At 44.7% G+C, this 5008-nt stretch overlaps 5 non-coding genes and 1 pseudogene across 5 annotated transcripts; 3 read left to right on the top strand and 3 right to left on the bottom strand.

The window, feature by feature from the left end:
* Positions 1 to 201: 201 nt before the first annotated feature.
* trnam-cau lies at positions 202 to 273 on the bottom strand. Its single transcript has one exon. It is a non-coding gene; the product is annotated as a tRNA-Met (tRNA).
* Positions 274 to 529: 256 nt separating this feature from the next.
* The window catches only part of LOC125001214, a 21665-nt pseudogene continuing 17186 nt past the window's right edge, over positions 530 to 5008 (top strand).
* On the top strand, positions 3128 to 3201 carry trnai-aau. Its single transcript has one exon. It is a non-coding gene; the product is annotated as a tRNA-Ile (tRNA).
* On the bottom strand, positions 3606 to 3678 carry trnam-cau. The gene has a single exon. It is a non-coding gene; the product is annotated as a tRNA-Met (tRNA).
* Positions 3808 to 3881, top strand: trnai-aau. The gene has a single exon. It is a non-coding gene; the product is annotated as a tRNA-Ile (tRNA).
* On the bottom strand, positions 4282 to 4354 carry trnam-cau. The gene has a single exon. It is a non-coding gene; the product is annotated as a tRNA-Met (tRNA).

Raw genomic sequence — 5008 nt, 5'->3', positions numbered from 1 at the left:
ACATCAGATCGGAAGAACGAGGGTTTCCAGTCCCTTTTGTCATTGGAAAACGTTGTGTTTTTCTCGGATGGCAGCCAGACACTGTTAGCATAGAAGAGACACCTTACCATCATGCTTCCTCTTGATGTTGGTCTGTAGCCACAACAGCAATTAATTTGATGAAAATTGGCAACCTATGACACGATCATCAACAAAAGTCCCTGCCCCGTGTGAGGCTCGAACGCACGACCTTCAGATTATGAGACTGACGCGCTCCTACTGCGCCAACGAGGCCCAAAAAAACTGGCAAAATGTGGATTTTCGTGCTTTTCACATAGGGGGTACAATGGTTCTAATCCCTTCACGGGGTTGAATGAACTCTGGGTGTTTGTAAATCGGGACAAACACACTTAGCACGCGGCCTAAGGCCGTTAGCTCAGATGGTCAGAGCGGGTGCAAATCAGACCGCCAAGGCATGGTTCAAGCCCCATACTGGCCATCTGCAGGATCTCTTTTTCAAAGAAACCATCTAAACCTATGCAAGATAATCATGATTGGTCAGCCAGGAGTCTACTTCCTGTAAGTGTGATCGATTTTGTTTGGCTGTACCACTTAATTGATACTTTCCTGCTTCACAGTGACTCCCTCTGTGTGACCAAGGGATCCAATAGATATGTGTCTGACATCAGAGTCAAGAAACTGAGGTTTCCAGTCCTTTTTGACATTGGTAACTTGTGTTTTTCTAGATGGCAGCAGTACATGTTTAGCATAGAAAAACACCTTACCATCACATTCTTGATGTGGTCCATAGCCACCAACACCAGATTAATTGAAGAAAATTGCAACCTATACCACAGAATCGTTCACGATCAACAACAAAACTCTTGCCCCGTGTGAGGCTCGAACTCACGCCTTTCAGATTATGAACTGACGCGCTGCCTACTGCGCTAAAACTAACAACAGAGAAAAATAAACAACCACCACCAAACAAGAAATCCCAACGAGGCCCAAAAAACTGACCAAAATTGTGGATTTTTTCGTGCTTTCTCAGAGGGGGAATGGTTCGAATCCGTTCACGGTTAATTGAACTCACGTTTGTTTGTAATCGTGAAAAACACGACATATCAGCGCCTAAAGGCCGGTTACTCAGATGGTCAGAGCGTGGTGCTAATAACGCCAAGGTCATGGGTTCAAGCCCATACTGGCCAACTGCAGGATCTCTTTTTTCAAAGAAACCATCTAAACCTATGCAAGATAATCATGAGTTGGTCACAGGAGCTACTCCTGTAAGTCTGTATCCGATTTGTTGGCTGTACCACTTTAATTGATACTTTTCTGCTTCAACAGGACCCTCTGTGGTGACACAAGGATGCAAATAGATATGTGTCTGACATCAGATCAAAAGAACGAGGTTTCCAGTCCCTTTTGTCATTGTAACTTTGTTTTCTAGGGATGGCAGCCAGACTGTTAGCATAGAAGAAACACCTTACCATCATCATTCTTTGAGATGTGTGGCCATAGCCACAACAGAGATAATTGATGTAAAAATTGCAAACAATGCCACATGATATCGGTCTACATCACAACAAAACTCTTGCCCCGTGTGAGGCTCGAACTCACGACCTTCACCTTTAAGAGACTGAACCGCTGGCTACTAGCGCCAACAGAGCCCAAAAAACTGTCCAAAATTGTGGATTTTCGTGCTTCCACATAGGGGGAATGGTTCGAATCCCTCACAGGTTGAATGAACTCTGTGTTGTTTGTAATCGTGGAAAAACACATACATAGCAGCGCCTAAAGGCCGGTTAGCTCAGATGGGTCAAGCCGTGTGCCTAATAACGCCAAGTCAATGGGTTCAAGCCCCATACTGGCCATCTGCAAAGGATCTCTTTTGACAAAGAAACCATCTAAACCCAATGCAAGATAATCATGAGACGTTGAGTCACAGACTACCATCCGGGTAAGTTTGATCGATTTTGTTGGCTGTCCACTTAATGATACTTTCTGCTCACAGTGACCCTTCTGGTGTGACCAAGGGATGCAATAGAGTATGTGTTGTCATCAGATCGGAGAACTGAGGGTTCCAGTCCCTTTTGTCATTGTAACTTGTTTTTTTCTAGGATGGCAGCCAGACTGAGTTAGCATAGAAGAGACACCTTACCATCATCCATTACTGATTGAGTCCAAAGCCACAACAGCAATTCATTGATTGAAAATTGCAACCTATACCACAGAATCGTCACGTCCAACACAACAAAAATTCGTGCCCCTGTGAGGCTCGAATACTCACGACCTTCAGATTATGAGACTGACCCCTGCTACTGCGCCAACGAGGCCCAAAAACCTGTCAAAATTTGATATTTTCGTGCTTTCACAAGGGGGAAGGGGGAATGGTTCGAAATCCCTTCACGGTGAATGAACTCTGTGTTGGTTTGTAAATCGTGGAAAAACACAACGTAGCAGCGCCTAAAGGGCGTAGCCTCAAAGTCAGAGCGTGGTGCTAATAACGCCAAGGTCAATGGTTCAAGCTCCCTTACTGGCCATCCAGCAAGGATCTCGATTTCAAAGAAACCATCTTAAAACTATGCAAGATTAATCATGAGTTTGGTCCACAGAGCTACTAACATCCAGGTAAGTGTGAAGCGATTTTGTTGGCTGTACCCACTTAATTTGATACTTTCTGCTTCACATGACCCTTACTGTGTGACCAAGGGATGCAATTGATATGTGTCTGACATCAGATCGGAGACTGAGGTTCCAGTCCTTTGTCATTGGAAAACTTGTGTTTTTCCTAAAGGCAAGCCAGACCTGTTAGCATAGAAGAAACACCTTACCATCATGAATTCTGGATGTGTTTCTGTAGCCACAAACAGCAGATTACACTTGATGAAAATTGCAACCTATGTCACCATCAACAACAAAAGTCCCCTGCCCCGTGTGGAGGCCTCGAACCTCCACGACCTACAGATTATGAGACCTGACGCCTGCCTACTGCGCCAAACGAGCCCACAAAACACTCAAAAATTGTGGATTTCTCGTGCTTTCACATAGGGGGAAGGGTTCGAATCCCGTTCCCGTTGAATGAACTAATTGTGTTGTTTGTAAATCGTGGAACAACACAACGTGGGGGGGGGCACAGCGCCAAAAAGGCCGGTTAGCTCAGATGGTCAGAGCGTGGTGCTAATAACGCCAAGGTCATGGGTTCAAGCCCAATACTGGCCATCTAACTTGTTTTGTTTTTCAAACACACCTTACCTGAGTGGGAGAAAACCATCTCTAACCTATGGAAGATAATTATGAGTTGGTCACAGGAGCTACTTCCTGGTAAGTGTGATCGATTTTGTTGGCTGTACCACTTAATTGATACTTTCTGCTTCACAGTGACCCTTCTGTGTGACCAAGGGATGCAATAGATATGTGTCTGACATCAGATCAGAGAATTGAGGGTTCCAGTCCCTTTTGTCATTGGTAACTTGTTTTTTTCGAGGATGGCAGCCAGACTGTTAGCATAGAAGAAACACCTTACCATCATCATTCTTGATGTGTGTCCGTAGCCACAACAGCAGATTAATTGATGAAAATTGCAACCTATACCACAGAATCGGTCACATCAACAACAAAACTCCTGCCCCGTGTGAGGCTCGAACTCACGACCTTCAGATTATGAGACTGACGCGCTGCCTACTGCGCCAACGAGGCCCAAAAAACTGTCAAAATTGACCATTTTTCGTGCTTTCACATAGGGGGAATGGTTCGAATCCCTTCACGGTTGAATGAACTCTCTGTTGTTTGTAAATCGTGAAAAAACACAACACAACAGCGCCTAAAGGCCGGTTAGCTCAGATGGTCAGAGCGTGGTGCTAATAACGCCAAGGTCATGGGTTCAAGCCCAATACTGGCCATCTACTTGTTTTGTTTTTCAAACACACCTTACCCTGAGTGGGAGAAACCATCTCAAACCTATGGAAGATAATTGTGAGTTGGTCACAGGAGCTACTTCCTGGTAAGTGTGATCGATTTTGTTGGCTGTACCATTTAATTGATTCTTTCTGCTTCACAGTGACCCTTCTGTGTGACCAAGGGATGCAATAGATATGTGTCTGACATCAGATCAGAGAATTGAGGGTTCCAGTCCCTTTTGTCATTGGTAACTTGTTTTTTTCGAGGATGGCAGCCAGACTGTTAGCATAGAAGAAAACACCTTAGCATCATCATTCTTGATGTGTGTCCGTAGCCACAACAGCAGATTAATTGATGAAATTGCAACCTATCCACAGAATGGTTACATCAACACAAAACTCCTGCCCCGTGTGAGGTTCGAACTCACGACCTTCAGATTATGAGACTGACGCGCTGCCTACTGCGCCAACGAGGCCAAAAAACTGTCAAATTGACGATTTTTCGTGCTTTCACATAGGGGGAATGGTTCGAATCCCTTCACGGTTGAATGAACTCTCTGTTGTTTGTAAATCGTGAAAAACACAACACAACAGCGCCTAAAGGCCGGTTAGTCAGATGGTCAGAGCGTGGTGCTAATAACGCCAAGGTCATGGGTTTCAAGCCCAATACTGGCCATCTATTGTTTTGTTTTTCAAACACACCTTACCTGAGTGGGAGAAACCATCTCAAACCTATGGAAGATAATTGTGAGTTGGTCACAGGAGCTACTTCCTGGTAAGTGTGATCGATTTTGTTGGCTGTACCATTAATTGATTCTTTCTGCTTCACAGTGACCTTTGTGTGACCAAGGGATGCAATAGATATGTGTCTGACATCAGATCAGAGAATTGAGGGTTCAGTCCCTTTTGTCATTGGTAACTTGTTTTTTTCGAGGATGGCAGCCATTGAATTCCGTTGTCCTTTTTTGTACCAACCCACTTATGGGTTAGCTTGTAACGCTTTTGGGGAAACGGACCAACCTGAAAAACACCACCCTACCTTTAAACCCCCCAGGCCCCCAAGGGCCCCTCCCCCCCCCAAAAACTCTTTCCTATTCGGCCCAAATTAAATTTATCCACAGAGATTTAAT

The sequence above is a fragment of the Mugil cephalus genome, chromosome 23, assembly GCF_022458985.1.
Source record: "Mugil cephalus isolate CIBA_MC_2020 chromosome 23, CIBA_Mcephalus_1.1, whole genome shotgun sequence".
In the NCBI taxonomy this organism is placed as follows: Eukaryota; Metazoa; Chordata; class Actinopteri; order Mugiliformes; family Mugilidae; genus Mugil; species Mugil cephalus.
Note: the sequence above shows the minus strand (reverse complement) of the source record. Positions and strands in the feature narration are given on the sequence as shown.